We start from the raw sequence: 17,332 nt of genomic DNA on the forward strand, positions 1-17,332 counted from the left end.
TTCACAAACAAACCGTCGCTGCCTTTAACGTCTCGGGGACGGGGAGCACGTTTTAAAATGATTTATTTTAGTGATGAAACATGGATGTAGGTAGCGAGCTTCTGAATCCCTAAACAATTTGCAAAGTAAATACTCTTGAAGCAGAAAGAAATTGCACTTAATTGTTTAAAGACGGATGCAGACATTTTGTTCCGGATAACACAGCCGATACCGGGGGTTATAATGAGGCTTGAAGTGACTTATTTCCTTACAGGTGGGGGTTTTCTAAGAAACCCCAGTCATTGATCCTAACTTCAGCGTGTTGTCATTTGTGACTTCATAACAAGGTAAAAATATTTACAAAACATTTGGGTTTCAGAAACTATGAAGCCGGTTTGTGAACCACAGTGGGTGCTCGGTTCTTTCCATGTTCTTTGATTGCGGATCATGAATGTGCACAAGTTTTGAACGTGACAGGAAATTGCTTGCTGAAAATAAAATCAACGAAATAAGAGCACTTGGGAGAAACATGTGATATTCACCCCTCGATATTCTAAACAAGGCTCTGAATATAGTATATCTTCAAAGAACAGAATTTTTTCTAAAATGTCGACGAGACTCTTGCACCACAAGAGCCTCCCAGCGTCAGGCACTAAGTAGCTAAAGCTGGATTTGTTTAAACTTGTGTGCATTTTGGTCGTGTTAAGCTTTAATATTCTTAACGAGTTAATTAATAGCGAATCGATGCAGCAAATCTGACAGTTACCCCACAGGGGGGAAATTATCAAGATGTACGAAATGTCTGTTTAACAATTTGTACAAGGAGGAAGAGAATGAGCCATTTGTCCCAAATTCGGATTTGGACCAGGCTCGGCTCATTATAGGTACTTTGTTTCCTACATTACAACAGTGACTACACTCTAACACTACTTAATTGGCTGTAAAGAGCTTAGGGACGTAGTGAGGTCGTGAAAAGCGCTATATAAATGTAAGTTCTTTCTGTCTTTTTTTAAACAATGTGCTTCAGTTTCAAACATTGCATTCTGTGCTGTACAAACAATCAAGCCTATCTGCTGCAACCCAGTCAATGAATTCTTCCCTTTTCCTACTTTAATAGTTTCATGGATCTCCGAGTTTTATCCCCAAATCCTTCAAACAGAAATTATTCGGTTGCATTTAATATTTCATTTTCCAGTGGAAAGCCAATCTGCGAATTTGCCATTATATTTAAATCTTGGATTGAATGTCCTTCACCGCTTCACAAACTGTTACAAATGAAAAAGATGTGAGCTCATGTCGTATGCTACCTATATGTGTATTTCGTTAATTAGTAATGTCTATTTCAGGATATTCCAGTTCTGTCTAAAATCTTACCTGTATTATCTATATGGAGAGCTTAAACATGCTTTTCCCAAAATTAACCTGAGCGCCTCACTGGGATTTTAAAGGGAACCCAATGGAAGGCCAAAGTAGTACGGTGAACTTCACTGATACCAAAAAGTTATTCTAAAAAACGGAACATGCATCTCACTTTAGTGAATACTATTTATCAATAGACAGGTGAGGCAGCTTTCATCTCGCTGTAGAGAAGTTAAATTAAAAAAGAAAGGCAAGCATTTATATAACCCTTTCAGGACTGCAGGATGTCTCGAAGCATTTTACAGCAAATGAAGTACTTCTGAAGTATAGGAAACTGTTGTAGGAAACTGTAAAGTTAGATTGCTACCTTGAGGTATCCTCTGAAGGAGATGTTAGTTCAATAATTTAAGCTGTTATTTACAGCTCTGAGCAGTTATAACATGATTTTTATAAGCCACAGAGAGGGGAAACAGTTGGCCTTTCTTAACCAAATGGTCCTAAAATCAGTTCTGGACTTCAGAGCACAACATAGAGCATGTAAATACAGTTATCATTTACAACATTAACATTGGAGTTTTTGCTTTCTGAAATGGAGGACGTATTTTGAACTGGATTTCAATCATTTCCAAAGTACTCTTCAGTCACAGGGCAAATTATTTTTATTTTTTCTACCATCAACTATAAAATAACATTATACTTGGAGCTGTAAATGTTTGTATTTACTTGAACTGGCTTTCCAATACAGTGGCTAGAAGAGAGCATGTTAAGTTAGTCCTAGTACTGATGCCATTTTATAGATATTTTCTTTTCACCACAGAGTCAGTTTTTTTTTAGTGAAATGTATTCTGTATATAAGTATAATTGTTAGATTGCAGTTATGCTGTTATTTTTGTATCAATACAAAACAGTTTCAAATCTACCCTGACAAGAAAGTGGCAGAATAACTTGGGTGTCTGATCCCAAGCTCTTGGCTTGAGTGTACTAAGGCCCAGCAGTTTGAGACCCCTACCAAGGGGTCTTTGCACATTTCTAGGTTCAGACTGGCTGCAGTATAATTCCAGGCTGGTGCAAAGCTATACTTTAAAGGTGCCCAGGCTGTCTGTTGAACCTCCTGGAAACCTATTGAACTTGATAATGATTCTCCTACCTCTCCTTTCTGACATTTAAACTAAGTATCCCAAGGAGCCAAGCTTTGTATCTGTCTAAATATAAATGCACAGAACTTCTTTGTGGTAGATCTTACTGTGACTTGAATGAGCCTGTAGTATAACTCTGGCCATTGGCTGCACATTGCACTTCACAGATGCTGGAATGAGAACAACAGCTGCTTGACTATAGCCTAAGTTTGCAGTTGTGGTGTAAATGCCTCTCTAGTGTCATGAACTGATTCCTGCAACTTGCAAATTTTTTTTCCAGAATGCTTTAAAATTGAAACTTCCACTATGTGCGAAGAGGAGTGGAGAGTGACAAAAATATCTAAATACCTATTTCCTTAAATGTCAACTTTTTCAGTTTCAAATTGTACAATTATTGAATTTTGATTCACCTTCCTCAGGAAGATCAGTGGCCTAATTTATCTCGGTCTGAGCCGACATCTGAGCACGAGATGGATTTTTCTGCACAGGCAAGCAGATTTATGCATTTATGTGACTGGCTGACAGATAGAAAGGCAGAGAGCTAGCCACGTATAGGAATATAGCAACATATAGGAATACTTCTAACTTGCAAGACTTTTGTAGACTTTTAGAACACTACTCATCGCATATCAATAGTAGTAATCATTGCTTCTGAAGGTGTACCACTGTCAGAGTCTTTATTGTTTTTAATTCATTTGTGTACAACTATAAATCAGATCTGCACATTATTGAGCTCCTTGATGTACAAAACAAGCAGGCAAATGTTTAGAATTCTGTTAATCCCTTCCTCTACTTGTTATTCCCCTTTCGATTGACTTGATTACCGGGTGTTAAATGAAGTCATTTATGTTTAATCCTTACTGTTCTCTGATAATCCTTTAGCTATGCGGAATAGTTCTGTACCTGTTTTACCATGTTACCTTAAATATTTGCATTCATTAAAACTGCCGTTACAGGTAATAACTGTTTGAATCTGTTTGTATACTTCATAGCCAGCAATTGTTTTGGAGGGGAATGGAAGGAGTTATTTGTAGTTATTGAGTGCATTGTTTTACTAGCTGAATCCCGAAATACAAAAATATTCAGGAGTGGATCCTCAGTAGCTCAAGTAGTTTAGTATTTAACCCTCAGTTGGGGAATTATAAATTCAGTACAGGTAGACTATCCTTTATCCGAAAACCTCGGGACCAGCCGTGTTTCGGTTTTCGGAAAATTTCGGATTTCGGAAGGTGAGCGAAAACACTTCGGTTTTCAGAGTAATTCGGTTTGCGGGAGTGCGGATAAAGGATACACTATCCCTTATCCGAAAGGGTGGGGGTCGGCAGGGGGTGGGGGTCGGCGTGGGGGTCGGCAGGGGGTGGGGGTCGGTGGGGGGTCGTGGTCGGGGGGGCGTCGGGGGTGGGGGTCGGCGGGGGTCGGGGTCGTGCGCACGACTTACGCTGAGCGATTTCGGTTTTCAGAAGTCATGCTTTGCGCCACTTTCGGCTTTCAGAGGTTTTCTGGTTTCGGATGTGCGGATAAAGGCTGGTACACTATATCTTATCCGAAATGGAGCAGGGTCGGCGGGGGTCGGGTTCGGCGGGGGGTCGGGGGTGGGGGTCGGCGGGGGTCGGGGTCGTGCGCACGACTTACGCTGAGCGATTTCGGTTTTCAGAAGTGCGGAAAAATGCTACACTATCCCTTATCCGGCTAGGCCTGTAAGTCGTGCGCCACTCTGGTCATGTTGTGCGCACGACTTACGCTGACCGAAAAAACCTTCGGTTTTTAGAGGGTTTCGGTTTTCGGAAGTTCGGATAAAGGGTAGTCTACCTGTACCATGGATTCTGATTACTAGTTGCCACTCAAATACTGAGAATCACAAGAACACAGTGAACTATCTGAAAAGCAATGATAAAATCTGATATCAAGTCACAAGCTTCATGCTGTCTGAACATAGAGCAGCAATGATGTAGTGGTCCCACATCAGTACTGGTATCCCATTTGAAGAGAATAATTTGTATTGGGCTGCATGGCTTGCAGTTGCATTTGAATTGAATGGTATATTATAATAAAAAATGTCAATGAATATTAATTAGGACCATAAATAATAATTTGAAACATGAATTCATATAGGCTTGCCATTTTCACAGTAAATTAATCAATTTTATAATTAATTCTAGTGTTTTTTCCCTTCACTTTCCATTATTCAACATTAATAATTCACAAAACAAAATCACCTTTCCAAACACATAGAAACTACCTGCAAATTAGGAAAGCTGAAAAGGAAATACAATATGCCTAGACTTAATTGAATTTAAAAAATGTTATTGGAGCGGATTAAGTGTCAGCAGCCAGAACTTGGAAAAATGCGAAACACAAGTAAAGAGTGTCCAACATGAGAATGACAATCTTTTCTGGAACAAAGTTTACTCATCTTATAGATATGTACCTCCAACTAAAGCAATTATTTATTGCACCTCAAAACAATTCTACCTTTCATTTGTCAAAAATCCTTCTCCATTGCTGAACATTTTTATTCAAAACGTACTTGATCAGCGATGTGATTCATTAGTCCAGTGGCTCAGTAATTTTTCTGCAACAGATAGGCGGTGGAGGGAGGAAAAGGCTGTGAAATATTCCCTGCTGCGAGGGTGAGCAAACAACCTTGTCCAAGGGTTCCAACAATACCACTCTTTATTCAGCTGCTGGGAGTTACATAACAGTGACTCAAGGCGCCTTGCACTCTGTATTTTCCTTTCCTCTATGTGGAACTGTCTTCCATTTAATGGCGCTGCTCAGATTGCGAACTTACTCTCCTGGAAATTGCTGATCTGAACCCTTATCCTATTGCTTCCAAATGCTTCAACGTGCCTCATCACTATGCATGACCATTTGTTCCCAATTGTAATGCCAAGTACAGAGCGGGGGAGGGAGATTAGTAGCAGTCTGCTATGTCATTTCAAATTTCAGGTCTGAATTCAAGTCCAATCCATACTGATAGGAGGAAAGTCTCCTGTCTCTTCCAGCAATATTTACCCAGTTCAAAAATCAGTAAGTGCCCAGTCCACAAAAATTCCCACAATGTGTCACAAAGAGGTATTAAATTGTCAGTCTCACTCAGTGAAGCCATAAGGATAGTATGGGAAAGAAGATTATCACTGGTGTAGCAGAGCTGCTCAGCTAAGGTTACAGTTAAGATACATTGGAGCTGAACTTCTTCACCATCTTCAGCAGCAATGCCATGGTTACGTCATTATAGCGCTGAAAGGATTGGGGAAATCTGCGTTTTAGCATATTACGCTGCTTACGCGCAGTTACTGTGCTAAACATAAATTTTCTCAATCATTTTAGCAGCTTTGAGATTCCACCTGCCCAAGCCCTGAAGGGCTCATTTGCATAGGAGCACCAATCATCTAGTGGCGATGTACACTGAACCACTGCGCTCTGGGTAAAATAAACCCATATAAACGCAGGCTTTTCTCTGTCCTCCCTGTAAGTGCTAGTGAAGGGAGTCAGGGCAAGGAGGGAGGTACTGTTCCCCAGCAGCTGCAGTAGCATCACTAAGGCCACTGTTAAGCAGGCCTGGACAGGGATGGCTGAGAGGGCCAGTGACAGCAGCCTCACCCCAGGACCTGGCTTCAATGTAGGAAGAGATTCAATGACCTCTCAAGAGCAGCAAGGATGAGTAGAGCTCTTCACCTCTCTACTTCGCTCAACAACACCTGACAACATTCCTTTCACCCCTCCCCCACCACTCTCAACAATTCCCTCCCCTCCATCACATCTTCAGCATACAATTACAAGGGCACACTATAACACTTCTCCTTCTTATTCCAGGAAGATTCACCTTCCTATCTTCGCCCCACACACTAACACAATTGTCTTCTCACACCTATCACTTGCACAACCACCAACTACCCCCAGGACTTCTTCCTTACTTCATATTCCACACACTTGACTTTATATTCATCACCTCCCCATCCTCATTCCATCTTGCTTCTTCTCCACCTCTCACCACATGCACATCCCCTACACATCTCCATTTACCTTTTCAACAGTCATTCACTAACTCTCACCCTTTATTTCTGCAGGGCAATTCTGCACATAATTCGAGGGAAAGAACCAAGGAGGAGTACCCAACATCATCGGCCTCACACAAGCCGAGCAAGAAGCCCTGAAGATCAGTGGCCCAGGCAGAGCCATGAGTATTATACAAGGAGAGGCTGGCAGCTTAACTCAGCAGGGTGTCTGCATATTATTGTAACCCTTCATTCACCTTAGCAAATATGCAACAAGCTTCACAAATTCATGCCACAATATCAAGACTATCATCTATGACTGTCCAGTTTCTATCTGCTATCCTAACTCTTGTCCCTTTTGTCATCAACAGAGTGAATGAGGTCACTCTGGTCCCTTGTACCTGGCTCCAAATGAGGAAGACATTTGTTGGTATCAAGAGGAAAGCAAAGGTAACAGTTTCCTCAGTTTTGCTCACATTTCTTGTGGGGCCCAACTACCATGGCACAAACCACTGCCATGCATAGTGATACTCCCATGGTCAATTATCCTCTGAACATTAATTGAATGCAAACCATTTCTGTTCATTTAGGCCATGGGGGTTGATGTGAAGAATCATAATACTCACATGGGTGCCATCTACAATACTCTGCACAGAAGGAAACCCTGTTACCAGTGAAGGCCTTCCATGGGGAAAGCCATGAAGCTGTTGCCCTTTGTAAGCATAGAGTTTGTTGCTTATTTGATGTATGCGTGTACTGTTGGCTGCCTGATGTGACAGATGTCCCATATGGTGGACTGGAAGGATGTGTTAGCAAACAAGCTTCATGTTGTGGTCACCTTCTCTTCTAATGGGAAGAGCCGTCCCTGGTCTGGTACAACCTTGTTGGTTGCTGCTTTTGTAAAGCAGAGGTAGTGAAAACAGGTCTCCTCTGACATATCCAGGTAGGTGTGGCAGGCTCTATAAACACAGTTCTCATGATGGTGTGGGAAAAAAGACCTCCGATGTTATTGCATCTACATTTATTGGTCCCTTGTGAACTCCTCTTTTTCATCTGAATCATGCAGCGCTATCAGGATCCCTAAAGAAATTCCCATCCTCACCATCTTGTATGGTACTATTAATGATAGCAGCAACTGAGAATAATGGAAGAAAGTGCTGAAAAAAACAAAGCACACACAAATTGTGTACTACCCAGTTTAAATAACTAATGCATGGAGCAACATTTAGCATAAAATTATAAAGAAAAACACTCTTTATAATAAGATGAACTTACCTTTTATAAGTGCACTTCAGCTGTCCAGAATCCCTGATGTGCCCATTTTAGGCAAGGTGAGGACCCTCACTCAAAGTCAAGATATTTAGCGTGGGACTCGATTTTCATAATAATTCTTTTAGATGAGGCAGGTGGTAGTGCGCCCCTACAAGTCATGCCTCAGATAATTCAGTGCAAAGCTACATTTTACATCAACCTCTGCTGCATATCTTCCCTTGATACATTTGACATCATTTAGACTCTCAAGTACAATTTACAATCTGATCATCAACCAAAGTCCATATTTTCCTCTGATAAGTTCTGAATTTAAGTATCCAAGCAATCACCACACAAATTATACGCATGCACTCAAGTTTTATGCATATACAGATGATATTACCATAGCATTCTTTAATGGCCTAAGGGTGGCAGATAATTAGTATAGCCCACATTGATTTATATCAGCAAGTGTTGACACATGAATGCAGTGTAAGAAATGTTGGTTGTCCATGTGAAACGGTGACGGTCAGCATGTATGAAACTTCAGTATTTCCACGTTTTGCCAAGAATACCATTTTTCCCAGGTCACACTTCCTTTTGTGGAACTTGGTTTATGTCCATGTCTGTAAAATTCAAAAATGTGCAGCGGCCTTAAAATGGAGAGAAGGAACAATATTTTCCCTTTTCACCAAGTGGACAAATTCCAATTAATATACAGATTTTGTAAGGGGAGAACTTTGGCATACTAAAGATATGAGGGGCACCTCTTTTTAAATTGGCTATTTGAAACAACAGTATTTGCTATCTAAAAACTCAGTACCTGCCAGCAGTTTCCAGTACTTTGATCAGTACTGGCGTCTGGTCTGAAAAGCCAATGTGGGACCCACAGGGCACAATATTCCTTGGCATCAGGTTGCAGATGGTTTACTAGTGAATGTATGATCATAGCATCCACCAAAGTCAGTATTTTCTTCTCGTAAGTTCTGAAAGATTTCATGTATTTTGACAGTTTATTTTGGCTACAATTTGTGCATAACTATTAAATTACTGCTTTCTTTTTTAGCTGACAGGAAATGTGAAACCCGCATGATTGCAGACACATAGAAAAGAAGTGAGGGGCATTCTGGGATGACTGTAGAAGAAGACTCCATCAACGCGGGACACACAATCACATGCGCAAAAAAGAATTATATTCTGGGGCGACGATGCCACACTTCCAGGCAGTGCTGTTTTCTGTCAGCAAATGCTGGCACACAGGCAAAATTGTGCAAATACTAACTGTTAGCATCAATCACTGACAGTTGGCATTAGTCTTTCCTATCCTAACATTCTTCCTCAGTCTGAGAATGTTTTCATCATCTGCTCCCACAAGGAGACAGAATGCTTGCTGTACACTAGCATTATTTGGAGATTTTCCCTTTTCCAGAAATGTACATTTTCCTCGGGGGCCATCTCTCACAAAAAACATCCAGGAGCTCCTCTGTGAAGGAGCAGATCTGGGTGCTCACCAGCCATTTTGTGCAGTAATAACCAATCAAACCAAATGCTTCCCTTTAAGAAATACAGCAGCACTTATGGACCTTTGTTGTATTCCCCACAGGATGTAACGGGATTTCTTTTAGGGATTCCCCTCTACTTGTACTATGTAGAGGTAGAAGAGAAACTGCTATAATTCATTTATTTTAAGGCAGTCCGCCATACCACTATTGTTTTCATGTGAAAGGTAGGTGTCTGGCTGGCTGCTCGGTGATCACGTTTATCATCTGCAGCTGTCACTGTTGATTCCGCTTCAGATCCGTACGACCCCTGGTGAGCACTGATCTAATGGAACAGATCATGTGCTTTGATAACTCTGAAAGATCTTTCCAATACATTACAGCCGGGGTGTCCCAAATCATTGTCATTTGCTACATGTTGCACGATTTTACAATTTGCAGAGTAAATTCCTGGTAAATGTTGCAGAGTAGGAAGAGGAGCAGGTAGCTGATCGCTGAGGTCCCGCTTCATGAAAAGGTTGCTCAAAAGAACCCTTTGACAGCTGTGAGATATTTACAGTCACAGCTCACATGAGCCATCTCACTACCTGTGACCACTGCAAAAACAATCCTGGCATCAAGTTCCATCTTTTTTGCAAACACCAAGTTATTGATATCCCGCTAATTTGGTTTCATCCATAATAACTATGGGTTCCATTTTGGAACATCCATTAATTCATTATCAAAAGCATTTCCTCACCTTGCTCCAAAACAAACAACATTAACAATTTTTTAATGAACAGAAATCTATGTGAATTCCTAATGTTGCTTTACCATTGTGCATCCCCTTGGTGCAAGCTATTCTGTCCCCTTTCAAACCTAATCTCCTACTTCTCTTCAGTGCTCCCTCAATAGTAGCAGGTTGGGAAGCGTTTGTCTGTTGCTTTCCTACAGGAGCCTTTACGGACTGACGTGACCCTCATCTTAGGGTTTCTGAGGCCCCTGCATGTTGCGTCTTATCTGCTACTGTAAGGGCAGCCTTGTCCTGGCTACTTTCCACCAGATGTACAGGCATCTGGGTTGGCCAGCTGAAGGGTGCACATGCAGTAATGTCCTGAGACAGCAGCATCGTGGGAGCACACACCTGCCAGGCCATTGGGTCTGGGCCTTGGCTCAAGTTGGCCACTGAGCGGTGGGAAAGCTGCCAAAATAATAACAATCAGATTGTTGAAGCCCTGAGCCATACATCTGTATTCCAGCCACAGTCTTTTGGAGGCCTGAAGAGATAGTGCTCTCTATCCTACCACATAAGGGCACAGATTTTGCACTTGGGCATAACTAATTGGGGTGATCATACACCTGAAATGGAGACCTTACATTTTTTTATTCATTAAATTAAATGGACTTAAAATCGGCCAGGCTGCATTCCAGGCATGAAATCCTCCCCACATGAATTTCCTCTATCTACTCCACCCAGGAGATATTTATGTCCAGACAGACAGGAGGAAAATCTGCCCAAAGGTGTCAATGGCAGCAGTCACAGTTTCAGTGCCAGAAAGTGTCACTGCCACTATGTCCTCTGTCAGGAGACCTGTGCTGCAGCTCATGCTACAGTGCTGAGAATGCATCAATCATGATTTTGCAGATGCAGGTAGTGAACTCCTCCAACTGACTCACCTTCTGCAGCATGCATTGAGACACCATCCTCAGTGCCCATATGATTGATGCTCTACAAGTATCCTTGTAACTACAGAACCACAGATCTGGGTTCTGAGGGAGTGGGAAGTGGAAATAATGGTATTTAGAGTTCATTAACTGAATAAAGACTATATTAACAGCCAAATCTTAAGTGAATACCTATCATTCTTCATTTGTACCCATGTCTTCACGCCAAGCTTAATATTCACTGGGGAGTAATTGTAGTGGCCAAGATAACCCTCGCAGTACAGAGTCTCACTGTGGGTGAGCAGATGTTGCAAAATTGGGAGTGCAGTTTAGTGTGCCCAATTCACAGCAAACTATATATTGTGGGAAGAAAAATGCCTGGATTTTGGAGGTTGCATTGTTGGCACTAGCCTCATTATTTGCAAGATTTTATATAAATTGGTCCCTCAATGAAGCTGTGCCTTTCTCATCACCTCTTCACCAGCCACATTGCCTATGGCCTGGCCTGTAACAGTAGGGTAATTAAAACAAATAAAGTGCTGTGATTAAAAAACAAGAAATACTGTACTCTCTCTGTACAACGCCTTGGTTAACCTTCATCTAGAACATTGTGTCCAGTTTTGGTCTCCTCACATGATGGGTGATAGAGGCCCTGAAAAAGGCTCAGGCAAGGGGCACTAGATTAATACCTAGTTCAGAGGCCTCAGTTACTGTAATGATCAATAACATGTCATTCTATAGTGGACACTAGGTGGAGCCGTAGAGCTGTATATATATAAGACTACACTACCCAGCTGTATGTATATTAAGACTACATTACCCATGAGGCACTAGGCTACCCACAAAGCAGCAGTCAAGATGGATGCCTCTACAGATACTGTACCTAGTCCACATGTGCTCAATAAAAGTAGCTAGCAAAAGCTAGCTGTGTTCATAATAAGAATGTCTATTTATTAATGAACATAAGATGGTACCAGGATGGTGAAGATCTGCTGAAAATTGTGAAAAGCGACATGGAGAATTTGAAGCCACCAGAGCGTTTGAAACTCACAGGAAATATCGACTACAATTGGCAGACTCTTAAACAACAATTCGAACTCTACATTGCAGCCATCGGATTCGGTACGAAGCCAGACGCAAGGAAGATAGCGTTGCTGCTTATGGTTGCAGGCCCACAGGCAATAGAGGTATTTAATACATTTGTATTTCATCCAGAGGAGAACAGAGAAAAATTAGAAGGTGTGCTAAAAAAATTTGATGCACATTGCTCTCCCAAAAAGAATGAGACCTATAAAAGATACATGTTCTGTTCAAGGACACAGCAGCAAAATGAGACTTTTGATAGCTTTATAACTGATCTGAAACTGAAAGCACAGACATGTAATTTCTCTGAGCTAAAATCATCCATGATTCGTGACCAGATTGTGTTTGGTATTCATGATAAAAAAGTCAGGGAACGTCTGTTGAGAGAAACCAAACTAAATTTGGAAAATGCAGTGAAAATATGCCAAGCCAGCGAGCTAGCTCGAAAGCACGCGAAGACTTTCAGTGAAATCAATAATGATGCGATTGTAATGAGTGATAATGCTGCTGTCGGTGCTGTGTCCTACAAGGGGAAGAAACGTGGGCAGAACAGAAATGAAAAGCAATCGGAGGATGAAATTTTTAATTGTAAACGCTTTGGTTACAAACACCAGTTAAGACAATGCCCAGCGTTTGAAAAAATGTGCACAAAGTGTAATGGAAAGAATCACTTTGCCAAACAATGCTTTTTAAAAGTAAAAACTAAGAAAGGGCAACGAGTTAATGTAATTGAGGACACAGATTTAAGTGAGACATTTTTTATAGGAATGGTGTCATGTGACAATATCAAAAAGGATACAGAAAATGTGCAGCCCTCACAAATGGACAATGCTGAACATAAAGTTAATGCAGTAAAAGAGGACAAATGGATGATCCCACTGCAGATAAATGGAGCATTAGTTACCTTGAAACTAGACACTGGGGCAAAAGCAAACTTAATCAGTATGAGTGACATTAACAATATGAAAGAAAAGCCCAAAATACAGAAAAAGTCAGTACTACTGAAGGACTATAATGGACAGAAAATAGATAGCTTAGGTGTATGCAGACTTAAAGTGACAGTCAAAGAAAAAGTGCATCATCTCATGTTTTCTGTTGTGGCTGAAAGACTTGATTCACTACTGGGTGACAAAGCTTGTGAGGACTTAGAACTGGTCAAGAGAGTCTACCGTATAAACTGTGTCATAAGCAGACCAGATGACTCGGTGGATTCTGTAGTGAGTAATTTCCAGGATGTGTTCAAAGGATTTGGAGTTCTACCATTCACTTACAAGATCCAGCTAAAGGAGGATGCTCAGCCAGTGGTACATGCTCCTCAAAGAGTTCCAGCACCCCTGCGTGACCGGCTCAAGAATGAACTGGACAGAATGACCACACTAGGAGCCATCAGGAAAGTCGAAGAGCCAACAGACTGGGTTAACTCCATGGTATGTGTAAAGAAAAAGAACAATGATCTAAGAATATGCATGGATCCAAAGGACTTAAATGCAAACATAAAACGTGAACACTACCAGATTCCCAAGCGAGAAGAAATCACCAGTGAAATGTCAGGTGCCAGATACTTTACAAAGCTCGATGCCTCACAAGGATTTTGGCAACTAAAACTGGATGAAGAGAGCACCAAATACTGTACCTTCAACACACCATTTGGCAGGTATTGTTTCCTCAGAATGCCTTTCGGGATAATATCTGCATCTGAAATCTTTCATAGAGCGATGGAACACATAATTGAAGGTCTGGAAGGAGTTCGGGTCTATGTTGATGACATCACCATCTGGGGCTCCACACTGAAAGAACACAATGAGAGACTGATTAAAGTGCTACAGAGCATACGCCGGAATGGACTGAAGCTCAACAAAGCCAAGTGTCAGTTTGGCGTCCAGGAAGTCACTTTCCTAGGAGATAATCTATCTGGTAAAGGAATAGAGCCAGATATGGAAAAAGTAAACGCCATACTCAAAATGCCCCGACCCACTGACAAAAAAGGAGTGCTACGCATCATGGGGATGATAAACTTCATTGGAAAGTTCATTCCTAACTTGTCAGCCAAGACAGCCTGTCTGCGAGACCTGCTACATAAAACAAATGAGTTCGCATTGACAGAAAGACATGAACAAGAGTGGATAAACCTCAAAACAGTGCTGACAACCACACCTGTACTCACCTTCTTTGATCCAACAAAAAGAATCAAAGTGTCAACGGATGCATCAAAAGATGGCCTAGGTGCGGTCTTGCTACAAGCAGAGGGTGAAGATTGGAAGCCTATTGCCCATGCCTCCAGGTCTATGACTGATACTGAGTGTCGATACGCCCAGATTAAAAAGGAATGTCTAGGCTTGGTAGTTGGACTAGAAAAGTTTCATGGCTACATATATGGACTTCCCACCTTCACAGTTGAGACAGACCACAGCCCTCTGGTTGCCATCATAAAAAAAAAACCTCAATGAGATGTCTCCAAGGATTCAATGACTCATGATGAAGCTGCAAAGATATGGCTTTGAACTGATCTACACACCAGGCCAATACATAGTGTTAGCAAATGCACTATCCCGAGCACCCACAATGAGCCATGTGAGCTCTACTGAAGAAGACGTGGATGTTCATGTGAGTATGGTCACTGCTGCGCTGCCCGTGTCAGAGACAAAATCAAAGCAAATAGCAGAAGAAACAGTAAAAGATACAGTATTACAAACAGTAATAGAGAACATTCATCATGGTTGGCGAAAAGGTTCCTGTCCAAAATATTTTCACATAAGGTCAGAATTGAGTGTCGCAAGTGGACTATTACTAAAACAGAACAGCATAGTCATTCCACAGGCTCTACGTCAAGACATGCTCAAAAGGATTCATGAGGGACACCTCGGAATTGAAAAATGCAAAAGGAGGGCAAGAGACACTGTTTATTGGCCTGGCATAAATAAGGACATTGAGAACATGATAGGCAAATGTGAGACATGTCAGAAACACCAAAACAAACAAGCAAAGGAACCAATGATAGTAGCTGACATACCAACAGCACCATGGCAAAAGGTTGGTATGGACCTTTTTCATTTAAATGGTAAAGACTATCTAATAGTGATTGACTACTATTCTAACTATCCTGAGATGGCGCTGCTCTCAAGCACCACAGCAAGCAGTGTCATAATGCATGTGAAATCCATCTTCGCCAGACATGGAATTCCCAGGATTGCCGTTAGCGACAATGGTCTGTGCTTCAACTGTAAGGAGTGGCAACAGTTTGCAGCACATTATGACTTTCAGCACATCACATCCAGTCCTTTGTATGCTCAGTCAAATGGTAAGGCAGAGAAAGGTGTTCAAGTTCTCAAGCAGCTACTGAAGAAAGTGACAGAAAGCAAGTCTGATCCTTATCTCGCCCTGCTGAGCTGCCGAGCCTCACCTATAGACTGTGGTTCTTCACCTGCTGAACTACTAATGGGTCGCAAGTTGCGCACCACGCTACCCTGCTGTGCAAAAGAACAGCAAAGTGAGGAACTGAGACAGAGACTTCAACTGTTAAAGCTGAAACAGAAATCATACTATGACAAGTCATCCAAAACCCTAAAACCATTGACAAGGGATGATGTTGTCAGGATTGAGGATCCAGATGCATGGAACAGGAAAGCTACAGTTGTTGAGGAAGTAGGACCAAGGTCATACACTGTTAGAACTGAGGAAGGACAGATTCTCAGGAGGAACCGCCGTTCCCTCCTAAAAACACAAGAGACTATTCAAGACCAGATTGATGACAATGCCGCAACTGCATCTTGTCATTCACCGCCAGAACAATCTCATGAAGACACATCAGACTTACCCGTGTTGAGAAGATCCACACGTGAAGTAAAAAAGCCTGATAGACTTAATCTTTGAGTACAATGTAAAGCTTTGAAAATGTGTTGACTGTTTTGAAAATGTTTATGTTTATAGAGCACTAACAAAAGTGTTACTGATATTATCTTTATTGTTTTCTTGAAAGTTGATTGATATTGATTTTGTTAAACCTCAAAGAAAGGGGGATGTAATGATCAATAACATGTCATTCTATAGTGGACACTAGGTGGAGCGGTAGATCTGTATATATATAAGACTACACTACCCAGCTGTATGTATATTAAGACTACATTACCCATGAGGCACTAGGCTACCCACAAGGCAGCAGTCAAGATGGATGCCTCTACAGATACTGTACCTAGTCCACATGTGCTCAATAAAAGTGTCTAGCAAAAGCTTAGATAGCTGGGGCTTTTAGTCTAGGAAAGTATATACTTTGAGGAGATTTGATTGAGGTCTTTAAAATACTGATTTAAGGATTAGATCCAATCCATGTGGCTAGGCTATTAGAGCTAGATAGGTTAGGGAGGACCAGGGGACATGAGTATGTTACGTAAACAAGACTGGACAAGATGGTTGCTCAGCTTGCAGCTCCTTTCTGAGCTGCTCTTCTCTTCAACTGTATCCGTGGTCTCCTTAAAACCTGCCTCTTTGACCAAACTTTTGGTCACCTGCCCTAATTTATCCTTATGTGGATCGGTGTCAAATTTTTTTGTCTTAAACTACTCCTGTGTAGTGCCTTGGGACGTTTTACTACATTAAAGGCACTGTCTAAATACAAGTTGTTGTTGTTATAAACACATGTAAGCAAAAAGGAAAGTTGGAATGGTCAGGGTAAAATCACAAGCAGCGATAGCGAAATGGCAAAAATATTAAATCATTATTTTGCTTCAGTATTTACCAGAGAGACAGATCAGGTAGATATGACATCAGAAGATGAGATTAGAAATTATATAACCACATTTAAAATAAAGAGGAGAAAAATAAAATAAACTAATCAAACTCAAAGAGGATAAAACCCCTGTTCCGGACGTATTGCATCCGTGCATTTTTAAAGAATCTAGGGAAGAGATAGCAGAGGCATTATTACACATATTTAATAATTTGTTAGAAAATGGTGTAGTGCCAGAGGACTGGCGGATAGCTAATGTAATGCCTATATTTAAGAAGGGAGATAGAACATGTCCAGGGAAGTATAGACCAGTCAGCTTAACATCAGTGGTAGGAAAAATAATGCAATCCATACTAAAGGAGAAAACAAAAAAACATCTACAAACCAAAAATATAATAATGAATAGTCAACATGGATTTCAAAAAAGAAAGTCTTGCCTGACCAACCTCATTGAATTCTTTGAAGAGGTAACAGAGAGAGTAGACAAGGGTAATTCAGTAGATGTAATATACAGTATCTAGATTTCCAAAAGGCCTTTGATAAGGTACCACATAATAGGCTAATGAATAAGGTCAGAGCATGTGGACTCAGGGGACAAGTAGCAGAATGGATAGCTAGCTGGCTGAAAGACAGAAAGCAGAGAGTAGTGGTAAGGGTTAG

At 41.2% G+C, this 17,332-nt stretch overlaps 1 long non-coding RNA gene across 2 annotated transcripts; it reads left to right on the forward strand.

Moving 5' to 3' along the window:
* The first annotated feature begins 24 nt into the window (after window positions 1-24).
* On the forward strand, window positions 25-12,039 carry LOC147117368 (uncharacterized). 2 transcript variants are annotated; one of them, XR_015078437.1, is made up of 4 exons: window positions 25-326; window positions 6,545-6,922; window positions 7,063-7,188; window positions 8,790-12,039. It is a non-coding gene; the product is annotated as an uncharacterized LOC147117368 (long non-coding RNA). The 2 variants fall into 2 exon arrangements; XR_015078438.1 differs by having other exon boundaries at window positions 32-326; window positions 6,844-6,922.
* Window positions 12,040-17,332: the final 5,293 nt, after the last annotated feature.

Source organism: Somniosus microcephalus, chromosome 5 (genome assembly GCF_052327205.1).
Source record: "Somniosus microcephalus isolate GS21.2 chromosome 5, FLI_Smic_1.0, whole genome shotgun sequence".
Taxonomy (NCBI): domain Eukaryota; kingdom Metazoa; phylum Chordata; class Chondrichthyes; order Squaliformes; family Somniosidae; genus Somniosus; species Somniosus microcephalus.